At 40.3% G+C, this 19,898-nt stretch overlaps 1 protein-coding gene across 2 annotated transcripts in view; it reads left to right on the forward strand.

Moving 5' to 3' along the window:
* Positions 1-19,898, forward strand: part of KCNAB1 (potassium voltage-gated channel subfamily A member regulatory beta subunit 1) — a 195,064-nt gene that overhangs the window by 34,992 nt on the left and 140,174 nt on the right. The gene's annotated exons all lie outside the window — the stretch shown is intronic.

Below are 19,898 nucleotides of genomic sequence, written 5' to 3' on the forward strand. Positions count from 1 at the left end.
CTGCAGAAGTGTTATTTTTCTCAAAAGAAGTCAAAGAGAAGGCAGTGAAGATGGTTGCTGAGTGAATTCTGAGATTCACTGTATTTTATACTGATTTTAAAGCAGGATGTTTTTTTTTTACTTGATAAAATGTACTTAATGGTGTAGTCCAGTGTTTCTCAACCTTGACAATTTTAAGGCATGTGGACTTAAACTCCCAGAATTCCACAGCCAGCAATGCTGGCTGTGGAATTCTGGGAGTTGAAGTCCACATGCCTTAAAATTGTCAAGGTTGAGAAACACTGGTGTAGTCAGAATGACTCCTTTGAGCAGTCATTTATTTGGCATTTGAAAGGTTAGTTCTTGAATACAAGAGTACAAAGCACTATTCCCACACCTCTCATAAGCAGAGTTGTTGCTTAGTCATCAGATCACCTGCTGAATTTACTGCAGTAACATTGTGAATGGTATTGAAGGAAAGCTGTAGATGAGAGTTTTAATTCCACTGAGTAGAGAAAGTCGGGGTTTGTTAGGCAGGTTTGTTCAGAAGTAGATTCTCTGTACTTTGAGCCCTACAAACAGGAGAATATGCAAAGTATTGCAGCTCTAGGTTTAGTTAGCTGATGAAGATAGGGAAAGCTTTCTTCTTATAATTTAATGCATGCATTTCCAATGAAAAGCACAATTTACAGTGGAAGAAGTTAAGGCGCTGGATTAGAGCAGGAAAAACCCAGGTTCAAGTCCCCCCTCAGCTGTCACTCAGCAGACTTTCAGCAGTCACACTCTTTCATTCCATCCTACACGATCAGGCTGTTATGGGGAAAATTAGAGGGTATGACATGGATCTCATCTTAGGGATTCTGTTGGGAAAAAGCAGGAAGTAAATCTAAGACATAAGTTAAACCAAGTCATCAAGAGAATCAAAAGATCTGATGAATCTGTTTTTAGATGGGATGTAATTCTGCTGGCACTATATATATATAAAGAGTCTTTCATCTTTTCCAGATCACTTCAGTTAGGTTTGGCTACATATTTTATATAGCTAATAGAACTAGGATGTTATATAGGATAGAAGGCAGAAAAAAGATACCCCGTCCGTCTCCAATTTGTTTCTTTGTATATATCTCTCCTGTATTATTTTTATAAATAACTCAAGGTGGTGAACATATTCAATATATTTGTCTCCTCCTATTTTCCCCACAACAATGACCCTGTGAGGTGGGTTGGGCTGAAAGAGTGACAGGTTCAAGATCATGCAGCTGACTTTCATGGGTAAGGTGGGACTAGAATTTAGGGTCTCCTGGTTTCTAGACTGGTGCCTTAACCGCTAAATCAAACGGGCTGATCAATAGACCATCTGTGAGAAGAGAGGTCTTTTGTTTCTCTCTAACCCCAAATATTCTCAGATGTAAAGTTCATGCAGTCTATCATGCAGAAAGTTTGAGATACATTCCTTGCCATCTTCATGTAAGAGCTTGAAAAACATCCTGGAAAAGAATTGAAAGTCAGTTTTGATAGCGTTGAAATAAGTGAGTCAGTGGTCTGATTCATTAGGCAACTTCTTGTTAGAGCTTAACTTTCACAAGTCTATAGGTAGTGATATTCCCACTCTTAAACAAAAAATGTAATACTTCAAAATGAATGGTACAAAGAACAAGGAGATGGGTCCAGGTCAAGGATGTAAATGGTGGTTATCATCAGATGAATGGTAGAACTCTAACTTTCTTCTCATTTAGGATATATTCCATTTTCCAAAGCTACCTTATAGCTATTTGCAGAGTGTTCTGAAAACCATCTATCATCTTCTTATAAATTGTACTATAATATGTTTTTTCAAGTTTTGGAAACATGGTAAAAAGTTTTTTTAAAAATCTCCAGTGAGTTATGGATGATTATGTGATATTACATAATAATATCTTCCTTTCATACTTTGAATGTCCTGGCGTTAACTAGGAAACATTTTTAGTTCTTATTAATTTTTAACCTTCACCTTTTAAACTTGTTTGTTTATACCCTAAATAACAAGAATCACCATTTTATAATCCTCATTGTTCAGAATTCTTTAGCTGGAAATGTATGAAGGATGTTGTGCATCACTCACAAGTTGCTCCTCCTTTGAAGCTAAAAATAACTAAAAATAAAGACATAAAATAAATAAGAATACCCTTTGGTCAAAGAAATGCTATGAGACATAGAAGGACAAAGTCACCTGGATTATACTGTGTTTGCAAGAACACAAGAGTTTTGCTGGGTCAAAACACATTCTTATCTAGTTCAACATTTGGTATCACATAGTGACCAATCAAGAATCTGGAAACTTCAATCACAATCCAAAGGGAATCCTCTTCTGTGTTGATGTCCATTAGGTGTAGTTATTCAAGATACTATATAACTATATCCAATTAACTAGCCCCATTTTAAAACCATATACATTGGTGGCTATTATATTCAATGGCAGTGAATTTTAGAGCTTATTAATTGAATAAAGAAATATCTCCTCAGACTTTGCCACAATTAGGTTCAGTTTGTGATTCTAACATCCGTAACATCAAGAAAATATATTAGATACATTCTTACCCATGTTGGATCTTTCTTCAGTTTAAATTTTATAGATCAACTATCAACTTTGGTTGGACTTCAGCTCTCCATCTTGGAATGTTAATGAACACATCTGGAGGGAACCAGATTGAACAAAGTTTCAAGTATTCACGAAATCAGTATAGGATGTAGATGACTGCTTGGAAAGTCAAGACAAAAAGCACCATGCTAAGATTGTTAACCAGACTTTGTTGTATACACCATACTTATTATCTTATCTGCCCTTATCTATCTGCCCTGAGTCATCCATAGTTGTCCCAAAGATGCTTTTTCACAAGGAAATTGGACTTCCTTGTTTTTCTTTGAAGATGTTTTGCTTCTCAACCAAGAAGCTTCTTCAGCTCATCTGGCCTTGCTTTGTTTCTAGAATTAATTGAAATGAAAGTTTGTGATCACTGTGATCTTTATCTAGTTGCTTATTCTTGACTTTCCAGCATATCGAAGAGTTTTGAGACCAAAGCTCTTTATGAAGAGCTTGAGATAGAAATTAATTTTGCACTTAGCAATTGCTCAAAAATCAAATTAGAGTTTGGTATTTGGTATCCTAAGAATCTCTATTTGATATTTAAAAAAGAAGTCTCTAAACTTTCTGATGAAGAATGGCTCAAAAATATATTATTGGAAAACGATCAAGATCTACATAGGTAGGACTTGGAGAATACATGAACTTCCAGGTAGAAAAGACCTAGTCATATATCTTACAGAATCATGGTAAACATTTACCTTTTGATAAGTAAAAATATTAGATAACCTGCTTTGGGGCTGAAAGCTGTCTTATGATACGAAAGGTCCTGTTTTTTTAAAGTTGCATTATGGTCATTAGAATGTTATGATAAAAGTATCTTTTGATTCTTGCTTAGGAAAAAAACATATATATATATAAGACTTTTTAAATAATACTTTTCAACAGAATATAGATTTTTTGCCTCATTATTTCACTATTTCATTATTTTACATTTGGTAGACATTTTTCGAACTGTCACACAGCTGAAAGGAACAGCCCTGTCAGTGGTTTTATATAAAGACCACGGACGAGATAACTATTGTATAATACAAAGGTTGAGCAAATAGGAGATGCAGTGAGGGACAAGAGGATCATGAATAGCAGAGTTTTGCACCAGATCACAGATAAGCAAGAAAAAAAATATTACTTTTAGTTTTAATGCAGTTCACACTCCAATGAATTCAAAGCATTACTAGATTTAGTAGAGAAGATTTTTTTTCTATTTAAAATTATCTGTTATAAACTTTTATTCCTCATAAGCTGATTTCTAGGTGCATTTTATCTTTATATGACATAGAAGTTCGAGTTGGAAAGCAATTTAATGTATCTGAGACAGAAGGAAACGATTAGGTTCACATATTGCTTTTAAAAATATCAATATCTTTCTGAATGCTGAGAGCCAGTTTTATCTAGTGCAGGGGTCCTCAACCTTGACAACTTTAAGACTTGTGGACTTCAATTCCCAGAATTCCTCAGCCAGCAAAACTGGCTGAGGAATTCTGGGAATTGAAGTCCACAAGTCTTAAAGTTGCTAAGGTTGAGCACCTGTGATCTAGTAGTTAAGGCTCCAGGCTACAAAACTAGAGACTGTGAATTCTAGTCCTGCCTTAGGTATGAAAGCCAGCTGGGTGACTTTGGACCAGTCACTCTGTCTCAGCTGACAACATCAGGCTTAAATGACAACTGGTCAATCAACTGGTCCTGTCTCAACCAAGAGATCAATAATCAGTGGATCTGAAAAAAGCAGACCCTGCACCTGTGGTAAAAATGCTTGGAAGTTTTAATATATGCACATATATGTACTGTATGTATATAACTGAATGCATTAATGTACTTCAACCATTAAAAGTGTTCCCGATTATCAGAGGCAGCTGAGTTGTATTGAAATGTATTCAATTTGTTGTGTTGTGGATATATTTAGGGATCTCTAAAGAAACCAATCAGCATGCCACTGCATTCCACAATAATATGGATTGCTGCAAAACTACTCAATCCATTTCTTACAGTATATGAATTTTCATGAGATTTGGGCCTTACACCTGAGCAAGTCAAAGATGCTGCAGTTGTTTTGGGTTGTACTGCAGATAACATACCAGAGACACATATAGTAGCAGGATGCCTCGTAGCATTGGTAAATATTGAGTGGGGAAGCAGCTCACAGGCATTGTGCCTTAGCAAGTATATACATCTCTTAGCTGCATAGAGGACTCAAACTTTAGAATAAGTTTACCTTGTCTAAGGTGGCATTAAACTTGCAAGAGTCTTGAATTTTATTCTGTGTGAATTGACAGCAGTCTGACAGGCTAGTGAAAATATTTTTGTCCTAGCCCTATTCACGTTATGGTTCATTTAATTTATGGCCCAGAAATGATCTGTATGCTCAAATGCTATTTTACAAAGTGCTACAAATTTTTGAAAAAATGTTTGTTTTGAAATGTGTGGCAGAGATTGGGGAAATCATTTTTCTACTTTTTTTAAAAAACAAACAAATTAGTGCAATATATTCCATTCTTCTCCAATTAATCTCCTCTTAATAAAATATATCTTTAAAGTATTGTTCTACTAGTATATCCATTCATGCCTCATTTTATAAGCTCTTCCATGTTTAGTAAGTTCTTTCTGTTCTGGATCCTTCCATGGGTAAATAAAATCATAATATTGCTACTTCCGTCTATTGTTACTGACAAATTCTGTTGTGCCAGAGATAACTAGGATATTAAGAATAGCCCTTTCATTGAGTGAAGTGAGCTGATAGAGGCCAGGAGATCAGAGAAATGATAAGGCATTGGAGGATATAATTGCATTTGTCTCACAATTTGTCCCGCAGGCCGTATCTTTGCTGCTTCAATGTTAAGAGAATACAACTATAGCAATTCATTTAGATTTATATACCACTCCATAGTGCTTTACAGCACTCTCTGAGCTGTATACAAATATTTTCCCCAATAATCTGGCTTCCCATTTTACCAACCTCGGGGGATGGAAGGCTGAGTCAACCTTGAGCTGGTCAAAATCGAACTGGCTGGGGGCTGAGTTAGCCTGCAATACTGCATTTTAACCACCATGCCACCACCACTATGTATATTAAAATCACTAATATACACAACTAATATTATAAACATGAATTATGGATGTGACAAGGTAATATCTTTGATAATGAGATCTCTTGGTCCAACCATGGAAAGGGAAAAAAATCAGTTGTTCCTGAAAGCAGCTGAAAATTAGATATAAAGGATATAATGTCATCATTCAGCAAGTGTCTTGCTGGAATCTTATAGTATTTTTCAACTTACCTTTGAAACAGTTTGGATGCACTTAGGTGCTCTGTTGTACCTAAAGATACTAGAAAATGTTTGACTTGAAGCAGAAAATAAAGGAAAAAGTAGCAATATGTAGAAAGTAATAAAACTCACACAAAGTGTGCTTCTGATTCTTAAGCCACTAAATAAATGGTTAATATAAGCTTTTAAAAGAAAATGTAATTCAAAAATTCAATTATGCTATCATGAGAGTGATAATGTGACTCTTCTTTGTCCTTTTCTAGTGGCCATTAAAATCTTTTAAACAGATGCAATTATAATTTGTATTATTTACTAATTTATTTAAAATAATAAAAACACTGCAGTATGAAGCAATACTGCAAATACAATAACCTTTCAATATTGCGAAGTGTGAAAAGAGTACTTTTGAATTGCATTCAGTTCCCACCATTCATCTTTTTATTTCATGCTGTGTACATTTGTCTAATGCAGTTTATCTTGGGTTTGGCTAGTCTAAAGAAAAGAAGAAATAGGGGAGACATGATTCCAGTATCTGAGGGGCTGCCACAAGGCAGAGGGGGTCAGGTTGTTCACCAGAGCACCTGAGGGAAGGATGAGAAACAGTGACTGGAAACTGATCAAAGAGAGAAGCAATCTGAAATTAAGGAGAAAATTCCTGACAGTGAGGACAATCAACCAGTGGAACAGCTTACCCCTGGAAATCATGGGGGCTTCATCATTGGAGATTTTTAAGAAGAGACTAGATAACTACCTGTCTGAGGTGGTGTAGGTTCTCCTGCTTGAGCAGGGGGCTGGACTAGAAGACCTCCAAGGTCTCTTCCATCTCTATTCTATTCTATTCTATTCTATTCTATTCTATTCTATTCTATTCTATTTATTTATTTATGAGACTTATATACTGCTTTAAGTGCAAGCATTCTCTAAGCGGTGTACACCAGTAAGCAATGTGTATATATATATATTTACATTGCCCCCAACAATCTGGGTCCTCATTTTACCTACCCCAGAAGGATGGAAGGCTGAGTCAACCTTGAGCCGGTGAGATTTGAACCGCTGACCTGCTGAACACAGTCAGCTAAAGTGGCCTGCAGTACTGCACCCTAACTGCTGCGCCACCTCGTCTCTTATTCTATTCTATTCTATTCTATTCTATTCTATTCTATTCTATTCTATTCTATTCTATTCTATTCTATTCTATTCTATTCTATTCTATTCTATTCCATTCCATTCCATTCCATTCTATTATCAGAAATACCAGAGTTATCCCTTTGTATTTTCTCTTTGTTACATTTTAAAGGGCTGTGAAATAATAGCACTATGAGTGACTAGTCCATTATAGAAAAGTGGAGAAGCTGTGTTGATCCCAGGATGTGAAGCGATGGTGGGTAGGAAACAGGTCAACCCACATATTCTGTGGAACAAGAAATAAATTGGCTCAGCAGGAGTCCCAGTGCAGGTGATCATACAGGTGCAGCACTGATTCTTTTTGTTTAAGGGACCTAACAGAAATCCTGATGGACAATTCTTCAGTGACAATGACTAACCCAGTAACAATCGTCACAGAAAAAGCTTCTTCCTGCTTGCTGTAACATTTACAACCATAATGTGTGAATCAAGGTGCCCCATGTTTATCTTAACATTAGGGTAGTTTGGAATAACTTTGGGAAAAAAGGTACTTTGTAAATCACAGTTTTCCTAAAAATGCATGCATTTTTAATTTCAGAGACATCCTTGAGTTCATTCTTTTTTAATAGTGCAGCTTCTGTAACTGTAAGACTAGTTTGAGTTGAGTAATATTTGCATTATGTACCATCAGACTAGGTAACTTTCACAAAATTTGATTTCATCAAAATTTGATACCGAGTAGTATTTTTTTTTTAAAAGGGTGATTATTTTATATTTTCTTTTATCATTAGTTTAAATTAAAGCTCTTCTGTTTTCTACCATATCAAAAAAGTTTGTATGTTGCCTCATTCAAAAGTAAAAAAATGCTTCATTTGCACAGTTGTGATTCTTCCCAAAAAAGAAAAAGAAAAAGAAAAATTCTATGAGACTGAGAGTTTGTCTAAGACAATTTGTTAGTTGTGTAGGTGAAGACGTGAATGGGAGAGTTTATTTTTTTTAAAAAAAATTATTTTTTTTATTTTTAAACCAACAAAACAAAACATAACACACATACACACACAGTATATACTCTTCCCCCTTTTTGTAACAGCGATTTCGTAACGGTAATCTTCTATTATTTACATTTCCCCCCCCCCTTATTCTTCTTTAGAATATTTGTCCTTGTTGCCCCGTTGTTTCTTATTTGCATTTTTCTTCCTTCATACTATACTTCATACTAAGAGTAATACATATTATTATACATTATTATACACACATTTTCACTTTTGTCCTTTCCACATTTATTCACCTCTATTATTTCTAGTCTCCAACCAGTCATACCACTTGTTCCATATTAGATAGTACTCTGTGTCTTCCTTTTCTTTTATCTTTTTTGTTAATTTGTCCATCCCAGCACAGTCCAGGATTTTTCTTTATCACTTCTTCCTCTGATGGTATATTCTCATTTTTCCAGAACTGTGCATATGCTATTCTTGCTGCTGTTGTTATATGTAAAATTAAGTACCGTATTTCTTTACTATATTTTCTATTTAAAATACCCAGCAAAAAGATCTCTGGTTTCCAGTCTACGGGTTGGTCTATTATTTCTTCGATCCATCTTCTTATTGTAGTACAGTATTTTTTCACAACTGGGCATGTCCACCATAAATGATAATATGTTCCATGTACTTTTTTACATTTCCAACATGTTGGCGAATTGTTCTGGAACATCTTGGCAAGCTTTGCTGGTGGAAGATGCCATCTGTAAAACATCTTCAACTGGTTTTCCTTGAATGCCGCTGACAGTCAATTTTATGTTTATTTCCCATATTTTTTTTCCATTTCTCCAATTCTATATTATATCCAATTTTTTTTGTAATGGGAGAGTTTAGATTGGTGGCTGAATCTCTCAACCAATGTATGTGGATTAGTTCAAAAACTTTTTATGAGGACAATAGGAAAATGTTTTTCGTTCCATCCCCTAATTTTGATGAATCGTTTAAGAGCTGCTAAGTAACAGTGACTTTTCTTATTGCCACTCTGAGACCTACTTAGATTTCCTGAAATCAGCATCTTTGAATTTAAATACAGGACTGTTGGACAAAAGAAAGCTGATTTGGAGCTCTAAAAATGTTACCTAGTTTGGGTAATGCAAGAAAATAACCAAGTTCAGAGCTCTGAATACTTGAGGAATATTTCTATTTGCACTGTTCTGAACTGTCCCACAGTTCATATTGCATGTAGATGCGTTTGTATTTTTTCTGCTCTCAATGCAATGCTCAGAAAAAAACCCCAATTGATCTGTGTAAAATATCTTTTAAAAATGTGAATGTGAGATTAAATTCAGAGTAGCTGAAAAATGCATACTGAAATATTGTGCCACATTTGTGTTCTTAAAATGGAGATTAGTACCGATATGGTAGGAAAGATTCATGAGTCAACATAAAGAAATACAAATGAGCTAGCTTTTTATTTGTGTTAAAATTGCTAATCTAATCATTGTATAGGTATGAGGTGGGTAAAAAAGAGCAATAATTACTTGAGAGATGAGGTAGGAGAGCAAATGTAAATTTTTCAAATTACATTTCAGATATGAGTACATCATGATATATACATACATCATGAAATTTGTAGGTCCAATATTCAGTTGATCAAAATGTCGTAACTTGTTTCTTTCCAGCTCCTTTTATTGCCTGCAGTATGTTTGGTAAAAAAAAAAAAAAGTCTATGTCTGAATGTACAACTCAACATTATTTTTCTTCCAAACATACATACAGTTTATATATCAATTTATGTCTATATCAACAGAAATGAAAAGAGAAAATAGGAGGGGAAAAAAGCACTCAATATTGTCTTCTATTTGTGAGCCTGTTATTAATTCTTAAAAAAACACCCATGAGATCACTTTATACAAGATGTAAGGTTATCTGATCTTGTTGAAAGGCACTACTTATTAATGTCTACCTAGTTTTAAAAGCCTAATACACTGACATCATAATGCCACAGGCAAAAACCCACCAGGCATTTAGAAATACAATTAGAAGTCTGAAAAATCTGCATTGTCCAATCCAAATCCAAACTTCTAAGATATAACAATCATCTGTTTGCCCTCTTAGAATATTTAGACAAAAAATACCCAGGAAAGCATAGTTTGGCTTTTTTAAAGCATATCAATAGAAATATCCCTCTTCATTAACAAGGAAAATAATTTGAAGCCAGATAAAAAAATTAACAACCGATAAAGTAAAACTGATCGATTCATTAATCTACAACAGCAATGAATATTTTTTTTTAAAAAAAATTCACCCATAATTCTGAAATTTGCAGAATACAAAATGCAGGAACGTGAAACTTTTTCCTCCAAGGAGCATTATTGGTAAGCCAAAACCCACCCTTGAAATGTAGTAAATGCAACCCATGTCATTTAATGAAAAGTATAGTATGTGCTTACATTCCACGGTATATGCTGATTTTACCCATCTGTCCAATTTTTAAAGAGCTTGGCAACAACTTTTGGGGTATAGTAAGGTTTTTGGAGCTGCAACCCTGGTACCTCAAATATTGTCCTTCTGACTCATGTTACATTCACAGGAAAGAACATCATTCCAGGAACATGGAATTTAAAGTTATAGAAACAATAAATTTGATATGTTTTCTTTTCTGAGTTAAGCTGGATCTCTGTAACCTTGTGCACACTTCCATGCAGATTTCTTGGTAGTCATATAGAAAAGATTTGCCACTACTTATCTGAGGATGTTTGTTTTGCTTTCCAGGCTTGTCTACAGACCCTGTTTTAATGGTCTTCTATCAAAGTACAAACTAGGTTTCATTCTGCTTAGTCTCCCAGCCTAAAAGACTATTCATTCATATGTTGCTATTTGCTAACATTTCACAAGCTACTTATATTTAATGGTAGAGCTCAGCAATGCCATTTCCTCTGATGATGGGAAAAGCAAAACCTGATATAGGATGTGGATGTTCCACATTATTTGCTGATCATGCTTTTTAATTTGAGAGACAGCTTTGGGAATATGTGCAGTTGTATATAACTCTGGCATGGCTACTTTGAAGATGCAAATGTACATCTGGTATAAAACATGAAGACCTCTTCATATGAATAAGACACATTTTATCTGTAAAAGTAGAAAAATTGGAAAAAAGGGCAGATACTGAGTTTTTTAAATTATTCTAATACCATAGAAGAAAATGGTAGTCTTCCACTAATTAACAGAATAACAGAGTTGGAAGGGACCTTGGAAGTTTTCTAATTTAACCCCCTGTTCATGCAAGAAACCCTACACCATTTCAGATAAATGGATGTCCAATCTCTTCTTAAAAACTTCCAGGGTTGGAGCATTCACAGCTTCTGGAGGCAAATTGTTCCACCTATTAATTGTTCTAACAGTCAGGAAATTTCTCCTTAGTTCTAGGTTGCTTCTCGATTAGTTTCCATCCATTGCTTCTGGTCCTGTCTTCAGGTGCTTTGGAGAATAGCTTGATTCCCTCTTCTTTGTGGCAACCCCTGAGATATTGGAACACTGCTATCATGTCACTCCTAGTCCTTCTTTTCATTAAACTAGACATACCCAATTCCAGCAACCATACTTTATATGTTTTAACATCCAGTCTCCTAATCATCTTTGCTGCTCTTCTCTGCACTCTTTCTAGCGTCTCAACATCTTTTTTACGTCATGGCAACCAAAATTGGATGCAGTATTCCAAGTATGGTCTTACCAAGGTATTATAAAGTTGTATTAACACTTCATGTGATCTTGAGTCTATCCCTCTGTTAATGCAGCCTGGCAGTTTTTAAGAAGAGACTGGACAGCCACCTGTCTGAAATGGTGTAGGGTTTTCTGCCTGAGCAGGGGGTTGGACTCGATGACCTCCAAGGTCCCTTCCAACTTTATTATTATTATTATATTTAAGTGATTGTCCACTAGGACTCCAAAATCTCTCTCACAGTTACTACTATTGGGTCAAGTATCACCTATACTATACTTGTGCATTTGGTTTTTCTTGCCTAAATGTAGAACTTTACTTTTTTCACCATTGAATTTCATTTTGTTAGATAGTGCCCAATATTCATGTCTGTCAAGATCCTTCTGTATCTTAAGCCTATCTTCTGGAATGTTGGCTATTCCTGCAGCTTGGTGTTGCCTGCAAATTCCCCATCTACACCCTCATCCAAATCATTGTTGAAGATGTTGAGGAGTACTGGGCCTAAAACAGAGCCTAGGGGTACCCCACTGCATATGTCCTTTTATGTAGATGCAATTCCATTGAGGACTACATGTTACGAATTCATTTGGTGGCGATGTCTAACCCACATTTTTCTATCTTATGAAGTAATAGGTTGTGGTCTACTTTATCAAATGCCTTGCTGAAGTCCATGTAAATTGTATCCACAGCATTCCTCTGGCCCACTAATTTTGTCAAAGAGTGCAATAAGATTTCTCTGGTGTTGAGTCCTCGAGTCAACGGCGAATGAAGAGTACACATTCTGTAATTCCAACAGCCTTTATTCTCAGTAGTTCTCCCTCTGACACAACTCTGAGGCTCACAGGCCTCTCTGTCTCCTTTAATAGAATCCCCAGGCAAAAGGTAACAATCTGGCGTGCTTCCGCGCCTTGCGCATGTGCGCGAAGCCGGCGCCACTCAGTCTGGTCCCGGGCAGCTTGCAGCAGCCCGGGACCATTGCAATCGTCCCGAGCCTGCCTTTGCAGGCTCAGGACACAACACCTGGCATGATCTGGTTTTGACAAACCCATGTTGGCTTTTGGTTATGACTTTGTTTGCCTCTAAGTGTTTGTTGATTCGTTGCTTAATTATCTTTTCCAGAATCTTTCCAGATATTGAGGTCAGGGCGACAGGATGATAGGTCTGTAGTTTCTTGGATCTATTTTTCCCCTTTTTTGAAGATGGGAACTACATCAGCTCTTTTCCATTCCTTTGGTAGTTCTCCGGTGCTCCAGGATCTTTGAAAGATATAGTTCAGTGATTCTGAGATCATGTCTGCCAGTTCCTTCAGAACCCTGGGGTGTAATCCATCTGGTCCTGGTGAATTGAACTTGACTAGGGTGGACAGGTGCTCACTTACCATTTTCTTGCCTATTTTACCTTGTACTCCTAATCCGTTTTTTACAGTACTGTTTTTTCCTTTTGTGAAAAGATGGATGCAAAAATGAGGTAAGCAGTTCTGCTTTCTCCCTGTTGCTTGTCACTTTCTTGCCACTTTCTCCCACTAATGGGCCAATCATTTCCTTGACTTTTTTCTTGTTTTTTACATATTAAAAGAAGCTCTTTTTTTGTTATTTCTGACTTTTGTTGCAAAAGAATCACCTAAAGAAATCTATAGCAAATGGAGTTCTGGGTCTTAATCTCTGATATCTCCTTTTGACCTAAGTAGATACCATTACGATATGTTTCTTTCTGAAGTTGTATAGCAAATATTTTCCTGTTCAGGCTTATCTTCATGGGTAGATAGATTGTGGATATTGGGAGAATAATTTTCTCTCTCCTTTTTTCCACCATGACCATTCTTTCAATATTCACTGAAAATTGCTTTTATACATATATATTTCCCTTCCCTGTTTTGTGCATCAGAGCATCTGGTGATCACTGAAATAACTTGCTTCATTTGCAACCACATGGCCAGACTACATGAAGTACAGATCAGATGGGTGCAGTTTTGAAGATCCACGGTTCCCCCAAAGCTTAGAGCCCCACATCTTAAGAATTCTAAACTAGAATAACTACTGAAATTTTGCCAAAAATATTTGAATTGTATTTGAATTGTATTATCAAAAAGAGAATGAAAAATCTTACTTAAAATGTTTATCTTTAGATATAAACTACCTATGTAATAAAAAAAGCACAGATTATGCAGAGGGTGGTAACAATTTGAAAACCCAAATGCTTGCAAAAGCCCAAAACATTAAAGGAAAAAAAAATAGGAGAAGAGGAGAGACGTGATAGCATAGAGTGATTAAAATATTGAATAGGGAGCACTCACCAGTTAAAAAAAATGTTGTAGATCATCTTAGTGTAGCAGTGAATTTGAGTTACATTTTAAGGTCCAATTATGGCAAATGTTTTTTGTGAATCTGAACCTTCTCCAGCATGAGGATGGATAATTCATGGATTGGATTTCCTGAAGTCCCTTCTACCCAATTAGACTAAGTCTGAGAGATAGCCACACCTCTTGCTGGGTCACGTTTACCCAGTTCCGACTTAGTCTTTACCCAGACAAGATGCGTTGGTGCTTCTCTCCAGACTCAGATTTTATTTAAAAAAGTGTTTTTTTTACTTGCTCCCTTGCATTGTGGGGAGTCACGTGGCTGGCGGCCGCCATTCTGGCTTCGAGGCCTTCAGGGCCAGCATTAGGACCATAGGCTGATTGCCACATGGCTGGCAGTCACCATTTTGGAATAAAGTTGTTGCACAGTTTATTTTCTCAACTTCTTTTGTCAGAAACTAAAGAGAGATTTATGTTTAAATTAACTTTTCTGGTCTTACCAAGTGGCTGGAACATTCCCCCCTTTCTGGGGAGGGCAGAACTAGTGGGACAATCTCCAAGCACTTTACCCCAGCCATATCCACTTGTCATTACCTCTGGCAATATGTTGCAGCAGTATAGTTGAATCGTCTTTCATTGGGAGTTGGATTCTCTCACCTCTGCTGCTTACTAAGAACTTATCTATCATATACTGTGTTTCACAGGGGTTTTTTTTGCAAGGAGCTCACATACCGGTTTCACCAGTCTCTGCAGTCCCACACTGGACCTCAGCTCCTAGCCTGTTCCAGACCCATTCTCCAGCATGATTGGATGGAGAATCCACGGACGGATGGGTTGTCTTAATCTATCTGCTCCAATTAGACTAAGTCTGAAATTTAGTACCACCCCCTCTGTGCCAACTGCACCCCAGTTTTAGACTTAGTCTCTTTGCTCTAAGACGCGTTTTTTCTTCGCTCCTGGAGCAGAAGACTGTGTATTTTCCCTTTTTCTTATTCTGTTACCTAGCTCTAACTACTCATTTTTCATTATTTAATTGATTTCATTAATTAATTTCATAATATAAAGAAGATTTCCAGTGATTGGAATCATCCTCACCTGACTGCCCGGCCGAGCTGACAGGCTGGGCATCCATAGACCCTTTTTTTTTCCTCTCCTCTTCTGAGAGCTTCCTTGAATTGCTGCTAACAGAGCCAAGCTCTAGTCTGACTTTTACAACTGACTGCAGGTCTGGAAGCTCTGAAACTTCACCGAGGCCAGAAGGCCTTATCGGGCCTAGGCCAGTCTCAGCGCCTCCCAGCTGACCATCCAAACACCCTCCGCTGTGTTAGGAGCCCAGGCGATTCTCTGGAACGAGGGCCCATCGCAGATTAGGCCTCAGGCCTTACAGGCCTTCCTTCCAACGGCCGTTTTTGGCGTGCAGAGCTGCGGCTGCCATTTTGAATCCTCCGCTGCGTTAGGAGCCCAGGCGATTCTCTGGAACGAGGGCTCATCTCAGCTTAGGCCTCAGGCCTCACAGTCTCAGCGCCTCCCAGCTGACCATCCAAACACCCTCCGCTGCGTTAGGAGCCCAGGCGATTCTCTGGAACGAGGGCTCATCGCAGCTTAGGCCTCAGGCCTCACAGGCCTTCCTTCCAACGGCCGCTTTGGGCGCGCAAAGCTGCGGCCGCCATTTTGAATCACCTCCCGGCGGCCATTTTGAGACTTACAGAGGCCCAGACTGCCTGCAGGAACATTCCAGAAGGCAGTTTCTGACAATTTGAGGCAGAGGCCTCTAAAATTGATGAACCTTTCACAGGCAGATCAGATTGGGGAGGGCAAGCTCATTCCCGAAGGACGCACTGCCTACCAACTCCCCATTGCCCACCCCCCTCACTGGGCCGGATCATCTCTGCTGGGCTCCCTTAGTAAGTTACAACGCTGAGGGGGAGTGTTTTTGCTGAGGTTGAGCCCAAAGCAGATTCATCATGGCAGAAAAGTCTACCAACAAGCCGGCCAAGAGGAAACATACTACTGAGGCAAGTGGAAAGAATAATTCCAAGCGAGCCAAGTCAAGCAGGGAAACCACTAATCCACAGAGGGCAGCCTCCCCAGATCAGACAGGCACAACGGGAAGGTCCATTTTTGAACCCCTTTCCTCACATTGTGCCTCAGCCTCAGGGGCCTGGTCTCCCCCCAGGGGAATTTTCCAACCAGAACCAGCCACAAGAGCGGCTACAGGGACAGGCTTGACTAGCCAGGATACCCTTAATTTGGGCCATCAGGCCACATTCACCCCCACTGCATCAGGGCTTCGCCCTCCTGAGAACCAGATTCTAAATCCGAACTACCTTCAGTTCACGATAGCCCAGGCTGTGGCTCAATTCATGGCTTCCAATGCCCAACAGCTACCCCCACAATCCATGTATCATTCCCAGTCTCCAGATATCATGGATGAACCTTCATCAGATCTAGAATCAACAGGGGCTGAACCATCGGGCCTGATTATGTCAGAGGAGGAAGGTATCACTTCATCTGACCCCACCCCTCCTGTCGGTGTCTTTGACCATTCACTTTTTAATTTGTATTTTGTATTTGTATTTAATTTTATTTATATGCCGCCCAATCCCAAAGGACTCAGGGCGGCGTACAGACTTAAAACAATCATAAAACAATAAAATAATACAGTCATACCGCGAGTCTGATCATATCCCGCCCCCCCCCCCGGGGATATCAGCCCCAGGCCTGCCGGAACAGGAGAGTTTTAACGGCTTTCTTAAAGGCCGGCAGGGTGGGAGTAGTTCGAACCTCGGGGTGAAGTTGATTCCACCAGGTCGGAGCCACCACAGAAAAGGCCCTTCCCCAAGGGCCCGCCAGCCGACATTGTCTGGCCGACGGGACCTGAAGGAGGCCCAATCTATGGGACCTCACCGGTCTCTGGGAACTGTGCGGCAAAATGCGGTTCTGTAAGTAACCTGGCCCTATGCCATGAAGGGCTTTAAAGGTGATAACCAACACCTTGAATTGCGTCCGGAGACCCACAGGAAGCCAGTGCAGCTAGCGGAGGATAGGTGACACGTGGGCGTACCTTGGCGCGCCCACAATCGCTCTCGCGGCTGCATTCTGAACCAACTGCAGCCTCCAAACGCCCTTCAAGGGTAGCCCCATGTAGAGCGCATTACAGTAATCCAGTCTTGAGGTGACGGCATGAGTGACTGTGAGTAAAGCCTCCCGGTCCAAATAAGGCCGCAACTGGTGCACTAGGCGAACCTGTGCAAAGGTCCCCCTGGCCACAGCCGATAGACGTTGTTCCAAATTTAGCTGTGAGTCCAGGAGGACACCCAAGTTGCGTGCCTGCACTGAGGGAGGTAAATTTGCCCCCCCCCAGGACTAATGATGGACCATCCAGTTGGCCTTTGGGAGGCAAGACCCAGAGCCACTCGGTCTTGTCAGGGTTGAGTCTAAGCCTGTTCACCCCCATCCAGACCCTCACATCTTCCAGGCACCGGCACATCACGTCGACTGCTTCACTGAAAGGACACGGGGTGGAGATATATAATTGGGTATCATCCGCGTACTGATGATACCTCACCCCGTGTCGCCAAATGATCTCACCCAGCGGTTTCATGTAGATGTTAAAAAGGAGGGGGGACAGGACCGAGCCCTGAGGCACCCCATGATCGAGGCGCCTAGGGGTCAATCTCTGTCCGCCCGCCAACACCGACTGCGACCTGTCAGAGAGGTAGGAGGAGAACCACTGCAATACGGTGCCGCCCACCCCCACCTCTCCGAGACGACGCAGAAGGATACCATGGTCGATGGTATCGAAAGCTGCTGAGAGGTCAGGAAGCACCAGGATAGAGGAATAACCCCTATCCCGGGCTCGCCAGAGGTCATCGGTCAGTGCGACCAAAGCAGTCTCAGTGCTGTAGCCGGGCTTGAAACCAGATTGAAAAGGGTCCAGATAATTAGTTTCATCCAAGGATCGCAAGAGTTGGGACGCCACCACCTTCTCTACAACCTTCCCCACAAAGGGGAGGTTGGAGACGGGACGAAAGTTCTTCAAAACAGCTGGGTCCAGGGAAGGCTTCTTGAGGAAGGGCCTCACCACCGCTTCCTTTAAAGGTTGCAGGAAAGACCCCTGCATCAAGGAGGCGTTGATTATCGCCTGGAGCCAGCCTCGTGTCACCTCCCTACTGGCAGAAACCAGCCAGGAGGGGCACGGGTCCAATAAACAGGTGGCGGCATTCATTGCCCTCATGGCCTTGTCCACTTCATCAGGGGTCACAGGCTCAAACTCGCTCCAGATAACATGACTAAGACCAGCCTCTGGCAACTCAGCTGGCACTGCCCAGTCGGAGTCCAGGTCTCTCTGAATCTGAGCGATTTTGTCTGAAAGAAACTGAACAAACTCCTCAGCTCTCCCCTGCAAGGGTTCCTCCGCCTCATCCACTTTAAGAAGGGAGCTAATCAAGGCCTGCACAACTGCAAACCTTCCTCAAGAGCAGGAGACCCCACCTACAACATCCAAGGATCCCCACATCATATATACCGAGCCCTCAGTCTCTCAGAACCATATCCCCTGCCCTCTCCTTTTTCTCAATATGGTTCAAAAACAATGGGAGAATTTAGGATCCCTCTCAAGTCCTGGTGCCGTAGAGAACACATTATTCAATGTTGCCCCTTCTCTGACCTCCCTATTGGAGATTCCTGAGATTGATGAGCCATTGAACTCATTGTTTCCCAATGCTAACATTCCTGAGGATATAAATGAGGCACTTAGGGCAGAAGATAAAAAGATTGAGTCCGCATTATGTAGGTCCCATCTGGCATCAGCCTGGCCAACAAAGGCGGCAACATCCATGGCCTTCTTCGCCAGGGCATCAGTCCTGTGGTTACGTGACTCCAGGACATGATTCCTCCAGAACAGCTCAGAGCTCACCAAAATCTGGGTAAGTTAGTGGCTATGTCCCAGTACCTAGCCGACGCTTCTCTGCACACTGCTAGATACACTGCCCGGACCATCGCTGTAGACATCTCAGCACGAAGGCTCCTTTGGCTCAGGAATTGGTGAGCAGACACTAAGTCCAAGTGGCGTCTGGCCTCTAAACCTTACACAGGTGGACATCTCTTTGGTAAGGCACTAGAACCATACTTAACTGAAGGTAAGGACAAATGTAAAACTCTGGTTAACTCATCAAAGAAAGGAGATAAACGCTCGGGGAACAGCATGTCACAGAGCAATTACAGGAGGCAGCCCTTTCGGCCAGCTCCATCCTGGGACTGGGCCCAGGCATCTCGCTATTCCTTTCAGAGACAAGAACGACAGCAAGATCGTTCAGCATACAGAAGCAGGCCACAGATCCAGGCCAAGCGGCCCTTCCGAGGCACGGGGGGGGGGGCATTCCTTTAAACGAGGCAAGTGATCTCGCAGTCTCACCTCCCATAGGAGGCCGGCTGGCCCTTTATTCCAGCACTTGGGCAGCCACCACTACAGATGCATGGGTGTTAGACACCGTCACCCAAGGTCTGAGACTAGAATTTTGTTCTCAACCACCTGACAAATTCCGCTCTTGCCCTATTCCAACGAGCAGGTCCAGAGCTGATCTTATGTCAGAGGCCATAGCTCATTTATTACAAATACAAGTAATTGAACCAGTACCACAAGACCAAGAAGGACGAGGGTTTTACTCAAACCTCTTCGTCATCCCTAAGACTTCGGGGGGCTGGAGGGCGATCTTAGACTTGAAAGGTCTAAACCTTTACTTGAGGTATAAGAAGTTTAAGATGCAATCACTTCAATCAATCCTGGTCAGCATCAGGCAAGGTGACTTTCTTACCTCAATAGACCTGACTGAGGCATATTTGCACATTCCTATTTTTCCTGACCACCGCAAATTCCTCAGATTCAGTTATGCCCAACGCCACTACCAGTACA

This window comes from Crotalus tigris, unplaced genomic scaffold (assembly GCF_016545835.1).
Source record: "Crotalus tigris isolate CLP2741 ecotype Arizona unplaced genomic scaffold, ASM1654583v1 scf7180000024430.1745191, whole genome shotgun sequence".
NCBI lineage: Eukaryota > Metazoa > Chordata > Lepidosauria > Squamata > Viperidae > Crotalus > Crotalus tigris.